We start from the raw sequence: 12026 nt of genomic DNA, 5'->3' as shown, positions 1-12026 counted from the left end.
CAAACTTATACCTACAAAATCGACTTTTAAATGAAGATTACTCTCACTTATAACTACGTGTTTAGGGTCAGAAGCCTTTATGTAACATGGGTATTTATATGACCCTATACTGTCTAACGTGGGAGCCTTAACATGGGTATTTATAAATAATAAACAAGGGTTAAATATTTTTTTTCCCTATAAAATATCAAAATTTTGTTTTTGGTCCTTATAAAAATAAATAGCATGTTTTAGTTCCTACAAAATTATTATGCACGTAGCTTTAGTCCATACTGTTAAACCAATGTATATTTTGTGAAAAACTGAAACATGCACAAAGATACACTCACCGAACAAAGTCATCGCCAAAGAAGAAAGTTTATCTTTCCCTCAGAAGGGTAAAGAGATTCATACTGCGATCCAAGTTTCATCCCATGATGGATAATGTCACTCTCTAGAAGCAACCTTAAATACTCAGAGTTGTTCCTTTTAGGCCTTGATTGAAGCTGTGCATCACCATTGTTCCTTGAAGTAAAGAAGAAGTTTTGCTTCATCAGAAATTCTGCAAATGATCATCCGTGTATTTTGATATACGCTCTTTACTATTGTGTCACGAAAATTCTAAAGTTTTCAATGTTATTTTTACTTTTTGACGTGTTCTTCAAGTTTAGTTTATTTTTGTTTTTATTTTAATTCTGTTACTTATTTGCTGAATAAACATTAATTTGACACCTTCTCGCTTTGCAAGTCATAACTTAAGTTACAGGATGCTGTTTGATGTGTTCTAATTTGCGTTAGAAAGCTGAAAGCATAAGATACAAGTTTCGTGTTGGAGTCAGAACTCACAACTCAATTTAGAGTCTAATTCAGCGTTTTCGTGGGAGACTTAATAAAATAATTTAGTTTGTTCCACGTCATACAAAAATCCCATGTGTCACAATTTAGAAATTTCATCCTCCTTTATTTTTATACTAGTTACATAAGCCGTGTGTTGCATAGGCTTAATTAAAATATGTTTTTAAATGTGTTATAAATTCTAAAAAGTAATTTAGAATTCTAATGGTGCTGAACCTGTTGTGAGATTGGCATTACTACAAGATGATCCTACTTCTAGTCTCTTTTTCCTCGTGGTGAAAAGACATCATTTTGATCAGTGTTTAGTTTTTGCGATGAAATAAAAAATGTGAAGAATTATATTTAAGATAGTAAGATTAAACACGCTTGACAGTCAATTTTAAAATAATTTTCATGTAGCAACAATGCTTTTTTGTGATGTTTATATTGTATTACATTCTTCAAAATAAATGTGTAGGAAATAATATGTTGATTGTGTACATTTGAAACCAAACGATATTTGAAAAAACATAACAGTCTTACACTCTTAGTCTTATCATATAAGAAAACAATCACAAATCAGAGGTAAGAGAGCAACAATCTTGTAAACTCATTTGGTCTGCAAGCTACCAGACTAACAGACCCCATCCAGATTGTGCATCCAATAGGGTAGACCGGTGGAAGTTTTTGTTCATGAACACTAGCAGATTGTTGAGCATGACTAGCAACCCAAATCAAAGGCGTCCTCCCTGCATCACTTTGTAAATATCACAGAGCAGATCACAGATTACCTTAAAGTCAGAAAAATGAACTGAAGATAACTAGAGTGTATAAGGAGATGCTCATTCTCTTGTTAGTGTGGCTAGTTATCTCTTAGCCTTCAGTTTGCTGGGGCAGAAGCTTTAGACAGTGATGTTGGTTTGATCACAATTCCTAAGTTTAAACACAAACCTCTGAAGCCGTACCAATTGCATACCCTGCAGCGTCAACGCCTTCATTTGCAATCTCAACTGCTGACTCTCCATATCTTATATGACCAAAAGAAATAGTTAAACAATAAACGGAGTCAATCATGTCATGTCATAACAACTTTTCCATATATACAGTCCACAACAGTAGCTGCATCTGATACCACCAAACCTTGTAGAACCTCGAGTCTTTTGCTACTGAAAGCCACCAATAATTGAGGATGTTAAAAATTTGGCGACCCTAATAGGCGTTAAAATAGATGAAGAACAACTCAATTTTCCCTCCACTGGATCATAAAAATTTAGTAAAATGGCCAAAACAGACGACTTAACAACGCTACTCGGTCCTACAGAAGCCACCTTAGATCCATCTTCAATTTGTAAACTGAAACTGTCAAGAACATTGACTGCAGGTCTTAAAGGGAATTTACATTTTCAAATTTGACAGTTCCTTCAATCTTCACGGATTGAGTCGTCGGGTATATCTGGTTCAAACTCAGTTATATGGTCAAGGGTTTTGAATGCTGGGGTTAGCATATTGATGGCAGTAATGACAGTTGGGATCAGTGTGTATCTTTCTGTGATAGAAGGAACTGTGAGAGAAAATATTTGGTATGGTCTTATTCCATTTTCAAAAGAGGCTTGCCGTCTGTCGACCAGAATTGTAGTGTACCACTAAGCAACCGCATGTGCAATGTTCCACAAGCAAAGGGAGAAGCCTTGGATGATCCCATACTTGATACTTTCTTTCCTGTACATTTTCTTTGGATGTCCAGATATGTTTTGGCTTTCTTCAGTATTTGTACTTCATGACAAAATGATGCTATAGTCCTTGTGCTGGTTGCCGACTCAGATGCAGATGCAAGAACGACAAGGTCTGAATTTGTAGTAGGGTAGTAGCCTGAAAATCCTTTGGCAGAATAGGTTTGAATACGTAGTAGACCACCTATGAAGTGGCAGAGCCTCACAACCCATGCCACCAAACCCATTCTCCAGTTGACAAACATGATAATAACTGTTGCTATAAGTATGGAGGAAACACACTGCACAATCACAGACATGCGGTCAGCAATTATGATCTTGACCATGGCAGTATAGCTGATGATGTGTGAAGTTAACGAACCGACGGTGTTGTCAGATTTGTCAAACCAGCCTACTTCAGCAACAATTAGCAGATTCACTAGGGTGAACTATAAATTAAATTTGTGGCATGCCTCCCCACTTCAAACTCAGCTTGACCCGGGGGCCGGGCACCGATTTTCACCCTCTTCCCATTTCCAATGTTCCAGCAGGCCCCCATTTCAATGACACTCATCCACTCACAGTTGGAGTTAAAGACCAGATTGTGCTGCTAATAGGGTAGACCGGGGGAATTTTAGGTCCTTGAACCCTTTGGCAGCTTGTTGAGCATGACTAGCCACGTAACTCAAAAGTGTCCCTGCATCAATTTGTAAACATCATGGAGCCGATCACAAATTACCTTAAAGTCAGAAATATGAACTGAACAAGAAAAGTAAGGCAGCCAAATTTAATATAGAAGATATATTGAAACTATAGAAAGAACAAGTACATTTAATCATCGCAATGAATAAAACTAAGGGTAAATAGAAAATAACCTATTCGAGCAAAATTGCTAGCAATGGCCACATACAATGAAAATGCAAACAAGTAGATGACATGTGGCGAGCCTTATTCTATTTGTAGTTACTCATGGAAAATGGAAACAAGTATAGTTAATTGCTTTCTATTAATGACATAAAGAGAGAGTAGGAGATTGAACTAAATCAGATTGTTACATTACAATTTAGATTCACATCATTCATTGATTAATGTGAGGATTATCCCTCCCTATTATATCTGATAAACTAGTGTATGACTACTTATCTCTTTGCCTTCAGTTGAGCTGAAGTTGCCAGTGATGTTGGTTTGATCACACTCTTGGGGTTGAGAACCTTCCTAAGTTTGAACACAGCCTCCGAAACTGTACCAATTGAATGTCCTGCAGCGTCAACGCTTTCCTTTGAACCTCAACTTCTGGCTGTCCCTATCAAATATGACAAAAAGAAACAGTGAAACGAAAAACAACATCAATCATGTCATGATCACTCATGATGCTTCTTGCACTAGTTAATATTAGCATGCAAGCTCATATAAAAACAAGCCAAGTGTTACATTACATGTTACGCAAACATGGTATAATGATATCAAAATCTAGCAGCAAACTATAAACTAAGTTAAGCAAACATAAAATGAGATTTGTTGGTCTTATAAAAATTGAGGTTTCAAGAATAGGTCCTATAATTAAAGCCAAGCAAATAATGTTGGATATGAGAATTAATTAAATTATGTGAAACAAGTTTGGTTGTGACAACTGATGAAGCGAGCATGATAGAACATTTGGGCTGGATGGCAAAATTGGTCTTTTTGTTATATAAAGAAACTAATAGTGGTATAAACTAAACCAGGTGTTGAACAAGAGATAAAAAGTATGATAAATTTTCTTAGAATTAGATAGAAAATTACAGAATACAAAATGGACACATGATAGAATATGATCAATCAGCTATCTAGTAGTAGTATATGGAAGTTGATTGAAAAGGTTACCTCTAATGATCTCAAGACTAATTTTGACCTATTCATGACATGAGTGTAGCAAGGGTGTGGTACCTGCAAAGACTCCAATGAACAAGTAAGTTATTAGACTAAAACAAAAGATGAAAATTCTACGAATCTCGATTAACCTCGTTTTACCCTTGTCTTACAAGGAACAAAAACAGCAAAAAGGATCACAAGAAAATGGTTAAGCCATAGAATAATGGCTTATGTTATATGTATTAACAAAACCATACCTTACACTAAGCACAGTAAAACAAGAACCATCAATTGGATAGAAAATGCCAAAGTGCAATTTTGGAGTTGTGAAATATAAATGCATGACATACTAATAATCACAATCACAGTTGAATAAATGCTAGAGATCAGAGATCAAAGATTAGCATAAAATCAGCCAAAATGAATAAATATTGAAATTAGACAATCAACAACATGTTCATTTAATAATTGCATTGAAGAAAAGTAAAGGGTAAACAGAAATACATTACCTGTAATTACCTGATAGTCATCATGACACAAGCATTGTAACAGATGGATCAAAATTAATTTTGGGAAATAAAACAACATACCTGAGAGCTGATTGATCAAGAATACACTAATGCATAATGGATTGAAAGGAACAATAATTTGTTAGTTACTATCTAAATGACATCAAGATTGCAATTTTCCTCTTTCTTTGGGCCTCAACGGCTTCTTCGGTCTCCTCCATGAGACGGTACAGTTCCAAACGCATCTCACCGAGCTCAATGATTTCATCCATGAATTCTAAGCGTCTTTTGAGCAGTGGTGAGAGAGTATGATGAGGTGATGATAGTGTGATCATTTGAAGAGGAATGTCATCATCTAAAAATTGTACCTTTCGTTTCTTATTAGGTTTTGGTGCAGGTGGGGGTGAGGAAATTGAAATGTGAGTAGAAGATGGTGATGAATGTGGCGAGGAAAATGAAATCTGAGTAGGTGATGGATCCATCACTCACAACCAGGAGGAAATAAGAGAATGAGAGAGACAAAGATTGATTGTCAGAGAGAGACAAAGATTGATTGTCAGAGAGAGAGACAACGTTGTTGTTGTTGTTGTTGGTTTGTTGCTATTTATAATTATTTGGCTTCGCGGATTAGGGCGCATGCAGCAACAGGTATTTGCGGAATAAGGCGGTGATAAACCATTATCTTTTCTTTGTAAAATTATTAGTACTTTTTAATTAAATCACTTTATTCTTATTCATTATTCAAATTTTCTGTATTTTTATTAATACAAAACAAATTTACGGTCATATTTTATATTTTTCTAAAAAAATGTTATTTATTATATTTTACTGATAACTTCTTGTTAATTCAGCTCACTTGATAACTTCTTTTTAATTCAGCTCACTTGATAGTTATAGAAGAGCATCATAGGTAGGATTTTAAATTCAAATCTGCGACATCCCATTTATCATCCACTAAACTACATGACCAATTTAATCAAAATTAAATTGATATTAAATAAATGTAGATATAAATTCAAGATTTAATGGCTTGATCGAGATTCAACTAAAGTTACATTACGTGCTTATGTACTTGAATTCTTGTCTATGCAACTATTTTTTTATTGGCAATTAATATTATAATATTACATAGAAAGGGGTGAAGAAACACCAAAGTACAATAAAAGATGTAAGACGAGTCAAAATAAAATTAAAGGACAAAAAGAACAATAAAAGAACAACAAATAACAAAAACAATCATGCATACTACGCGTGTTCAAATCCAAATCAATAAAAAAAATTGGAAACCCATCCAAAAAATCGAAAAACTGCAAAAAAATACTTTGTCGAAGTCGACTCCTTATTTATGAAGAAATACTTTCGCCAAAAGGCTTGCCTTGTATACCCACTTCACATTGATTGCCTTCTTGCCTTGTGCCAATTCGAATAATGACCAAGTGGTGTTGACTTTGATGGAATTCCATTCCTCATTCATCGCTTGCATCCATTTCGAGTCCTTCAATGCCCCAGTTACATTGAATGGTTCAACATCTGCATAGAAAGCATAATGTATCAGCTCACCTTCATTATCAACAGTATCATCTGATGTAATCACACATTCCTGCAACCTTGTATGCATGTTTCTTATTCTTTGAGGTATGCTTGTGCCTGCTTGACCTCTGACTTCTTCTTGTCAAACTTCTCTTTTGACGTCACTAGTTGGTTCTTCACATAAGATTCTTATTGAATCCTTCTTGACATTTTCATTTCAGTCATATTCTTCAGGGTTTAGGATTTGGGGTTTACTGGGTCGAACAGTTCGACTTGTCATCAAGTTTTCTTTTCAACTGATCAGGCACGTGTCAATGTGCTATGGATCCAAATACCTTCAAATGACTTAAGCTAGGCTTGACACTAGACCAACATTCTTCTGTCGTAATTCCTTCTAGCTTTTTCGTCGAACATCTGTTAAAAATGTATGTTGTAGTTGACACAACTTCTCCCCGAAATTCTTTAGGTAAGTGCTTTCCTTTCCACTACTTCTCACCATGTTCATGATGGTCTTGTTCTTTCTTTCGACAGTTCTATTTTGCTGTGGAGTGTAGGGTGGCACCACCATTGTTAATTTCCCTCTTGTCTATAATTCATCATGTCTCTATATTATCCTGAATAACAGGTTCCATAACAATTTTGTTGCCCTCATCATGGACTATTTTCTTTCCAACTAGAACATACATTGACTTAGTTGTTTTATGAACTGGCTTGTTGTCATTCCTCATTCATCGCTAGCATCCATTTCGAGTCCTTCAATGCCCCAGTTACATTAAATGGCTCAACATCTGCATAGAAAGCATAATGTACCAGCTCACCTTCATTATCAACAGTATCATATGATGTAATCACACATTCCTACAACCTTGTATGCATGTTTCTTATTCTTTGAGGTATGCTTGTGCCTGCTTGACCTCTGACTTCTTCTTGTCAAACTTCTCTTTCGACGTCACTAGTTAGTTCTTCACATAAGATTCTTATTGAATCCTTCTTGACATTTTCATTTCAGTCATATTCTTTAGGGTTTAGGATTTGGGGTTTATTGGGTCGAACAATTTGTATCCACTAATATTTTACAATTGAATTCTTTTGTTAAGCTAAGATCAACCAATACACACCTAAATTATCCAAATGGTCGTTCAAAAGAGGATTTGTTAGAAGCAGAGTCAATGCAGATAGGTGTACCTATACTACTTGCAGTAACAAATATTATGTGTGGCCTCCAATATTCTTGGGAGAGACCATGTATCTATATCCAAACTTTAGCAGAAATTTGTTTAAGTGTAGAGGGGACAGAGTCCTTAGACTAGGGGAGAAGCTTGAGGATTCCTTGATTTAAGGTCTAGGCATTAACCGACCTCACTCTTTAAACATATTCTAGAGAGGGAAAAGAAAATTCAAAGAAACCCTTTCCTAATGACGTAACACCCCCCCCCCCCATTGCCCAATTGAAGGCCATAGATCCGTGAGTTTGAGCTTCAGGTTTGCAACCGTTATGGCATTGGCCCTTTGGGGACAAACCACTCTTCCATGAAGATGGTGTTTGTAGGCTTCGACCCCCAAGTTGTGTTCCTCTTTCGGTATTCTAATCGCAAGTATATCACCTTTAATACGAGGGATTGCTAGTTGACTAAGAGGTATATCACAAACATTGTTAAAGATGTCAAGCGCAAAAGATTTTACCGTTTGATGATTTTATTTCTTCACATTTGTAATAAGGATGAGATTATAACATGTTTTTGAAAACAGGTGATCTTCCATGATGAGAGGAGAGAAGAAATAGAAAGGAAGACAAAGAATCAGCCGTGAAAAAAATTCTAGTGAAAACTAGTCGTCGTCAACAGAGCGGTGTTTCATACTTTTATTAAATTCTAATTGCGGTGGATTTTTCCTTAAACATGCGAGAAGAGAAAAGTTGAAAGAGAGTAATAAATATTTAGACATTTGTCAAGTGTACTGTGACCTTTTATTGTCGTGTCGCATGGCATAACATTGTTGCCTAATGTGAGAGATAATTCAATAATGTATTTTATGAATTTAATTTAAAAGTTGTTGTGATATTTATATTATTTTGTGAGTTAAATTTAATTTATTAAATAAAATATTATTAAAATAAAATTTTAATTGAAGATTTTTTAATTAAAAGTTTAATTTTTTAAATTTAATCAAATTCTTTTACTATCTTTCTCTTTTGCCAAAAAAAACACCAAATTAATTTTATTTTCTAACATTTTCCATTCGAAAAAGAAAATGAAAGTATTTATCACACACTTTATTCTCTTCACAATTTCTCATATTTTACTTTGTAATCATGTAATTGTTTTTTTCTCATAATTATTTATCTTTTTTTTTTTTAATTTAGGAATCGAGTAATGTCGGACAAGTGATTTCAAATATAGGAAAGGATGTGAATTGATGCATTCAAAATTTGCGATCAAATTTAAAATTGTTACTTCTTAATTGTAGTATTTTTTTTAAATCAAAATAAAACGAACATCAGAAAGTAAAAATGATAAAGTAAAGGGTTAATGAACTTTTTCGTCCCTTTAAATATTTCAAATTTCGTTTTTAGTCCCTCCAAAATTTTCCTTCAAGAAATCGTCCCTTCAAAATTTTTCTTCCGAACTATTGGTCCCTAACGTCAAATTTCGTAGCTAATCGGTGGCTAAAGTCGTAGCTAATCTCTAGCAAATTTGACGTTAGGGACCAATAGTTTAGACAAAAAATTTTGAAGGGACGATTTCTTAAAAGAAAATTTTGGAGGGACTAAAAACGAAATCTGTAATATTTAGAGGGATCAAAAAGTTCATTAACCCTAAAGTAAATAACTAAGAGATAAGATATAAAATAGCCCTAAAGAATTATTCATTTTCTGCTGAACATTAACTTATTCCTATCCTATTCTAAGAGAGTTATGTTAAATTAATTTTAAATTTTCAATCACAAATAAAATTAAGAGAAAAAATAAATTATAACTCACTTGAATTAAAATATAAAAACCATTAAATAATAAAAACTAAATTATAAATTCGTAAAACATTATACTTATCAAATAAATTAATCTTAAAAATATGAATTTATAAACTATATAACACATATATCTCCATTAAATGGAAAATATAAGGGTATAATAGATGTCATAACCACCCTCATCTCTCTTATGAATACCATTGAAAAAATTTAAATATTTAATTTGTAGACAAGAAACTTATTTAAATACTCTTTATAGGTATGTTACTATGTTCTATACTCAAATATTTAATTTGTGAGAGTACAAAGCTTTTTCTATACATACACTTTTTTATCATAAACAAACAGAAGCAACACGATTCAAAACCTATTCTATTGTGTGCAGTGGTAGATAGTACAAAGAAATCACATTGATCAACCAAAATTCACTCATTTTGTGAATTAATTTTTCTAGTATTTCATCAAATTTGTAAGTTTACATTATACAAGTATAAATTACAAGAGCAATAATTTAATTTCCTACTTTATACATTACTGTCAAATAAACCCAACCAACAATCTCAATTTTAGTTGCTAATATATTGGTGTCTTGATCTTTCGTATCTGCGCAGAAGCTCCACTTTGCAAGAAACCATGGCAAAACCAAATCTACAGCAGGAGCATCATTTTGAGATCATGAAAGATGTTGGTATTTGGTAAGCAGGTAGAGGAAGTGCTTCATAGAAATCAACAAACAACAGTATAGCATCAGTTATACTACTTACTCAATGTGAACCCAAAATTCAACAAGGCATAAGTCAACACCAAGAACAGGAATTTGAGAGTCATGATCGAGAGTAATGAAAGGAATATCAAGAAAGTCTACAACTTACAAGGAAAGAAAAGCAAGGATTTACCCCACAAGAGAAGGATCATTTGATACTGTCTTTTTGCAGGAACAACATACTAGACTTGATATCCATATGCAAATGCAGCAGGATAAGGAAACTGAACACAGAAAAGAAATAGTTGTCAACATACATGTATTAAGTTTTGTAGCTTATTCAGTTCGGTGTCCAATTTTGTTGCTGATTAGTTATCTCATATATAGGTCTTTATCAAATTTTGAAGTCTGATTCCATCTACCAAAAGGCACCATGTCTCTACCAACATAGGACTCAACTTATCCTCACAAGAGGCTTCCCGTCTGTCGACCAGAATTATAGTGTACCACAAAGCAATGGCGTGTGCAATGTTCCACAAGCAAAGGGATAAGCCTTGGATGATCCCATACTTTTTGTTTGGAATGTCGAGATATGTTTTGGCTTTCTTGACAAACATGATAATAACTGTTGCTATAATTATGGAGGAAACAAGTATAGTTAATTGCTTTTTATTAATGACATAAACAGAGATTAGGAAATTGAACTAAATCAGATTGTTACATTACAATTTAGATTCATGACATTGATTGATTAATACGACAGTTTCCAACAACTAGATAATGTGAGGACTAGTGTGTGACTACTTATCTCTTTGCCATCAGTTGAGCTTTAGCCAGTGATGTTAGTTGTTGAGAACCTTCCTAAGTTTGAACACAGCCTCTGAAACTGTACCAATTGAATGCCCTGCAGGATTTGGGAAACAAAAGAACATACCTAACCTAACAGATGGATCAAAAATAATATTGGGAAATAAAACAACATACCTGAGAGCTGATCAAGAATGAATACACAAATGCATAATCAATTGAAAGGAACAATAAGTTGAGAGTTACTATCTAAATTAATTTTGGGAAATAAAACAACATACCTGAGAGCTGATTGATCAAGAATACACAAATGCATAATAATGGATTGAAAGGAACAATAAGTAGAGAGTTACTATCTAAATGACATCAAGATTGCAATTTTCCTCTTTCTTTGGGCCTCAACGGCTTCTTGGGTCTCCTCCATGAGACGGTACAGTTCCAAACGCATCTCACCAAGCTCAATGATTTCATCCATGAATTCTAACCGTCTTTTGAGCAGTGGTGATGATAGTGCGATCATTTGAGGAGGAATGTCATCATCTAAAAGTTGTAACTTTCTTTTCTTATTAGGTTGTGGTGCAGGTGGGGGTGACGGAAATGAAATGTGAGAACGTGGTGATGAATGTGGTGATTCCATCAGAAGCAGAAATGAACACAGCAAGAAGAGAACAGAACAAGATTGAGAAACAAGATTGTTAGAGAGAGAAATGATTTGATTGAAGAAACGTTGTTGTTGTTTCTTTGTTTCTTTGTTTCTTTGTTTGTTGTTTGGCATCGCGGATTAGGGCGCAACGGTACTGTCATATTCCCGGAATAAGGCGGTGCACCTTTTCTTTGTATATATATATATATATATATATATATATATATATATATATATATATATATATATATATATATATATATGACCCATTTATTTGTTTTTTTAACTCAAATATTGTTTTAAATAAAAATATATTTGTTCGTTTTAATTTTTTAAATAAAAAAATTAAAAAAACAGTTAACAACATATTCAATCCAATAATTTAGTCAGATTGATTATCTGGTCCAATTTTTAAAACACTGAATATTCGTAACATGTGTTAGTCTATATATATATATATATATATATATATATATATATATATATATATA

The 12026-nt window shown here is 33.7% G+C and overlaps 1 pseudogene; it reads right to left on the bottom strand.

Moving 5' to 3' along the window:
* Window positions 1-1293: 1293 nt before the first annotated feature.
* On the bottom strand, window positions 1294-6500 carry LOC131633245 (ABC transporter B family member 14-like; annotated as a pseudogene).
* Window positions 6501-12026: the final 5526 nt, after the last annotated feature.

The sequence above is a fragment of the Vicia villosa genome, unplaced genomic scaffold (assembly GCF_029867415.1).
Source record: "Vicia villosa cultivar HV-30 ecotype Madison, WI unplaced genomic scaffold, Vvil1.0 ctg.001100F_1_1, whole genome shotgun sequence".
Taxonomy (NCBI): domain Eukaryota; kingdom Viridiplantae; phylum Streptophyta; class Magnoliopsida; order Fabales; family Fabaceae; genus Vicia; species Vicia villosa.
The sequence above is the reverse complement of the archived record's forward strand: the minus strand, read 5'-3'. Positions and strand labels throughout refer to the sequence as shown.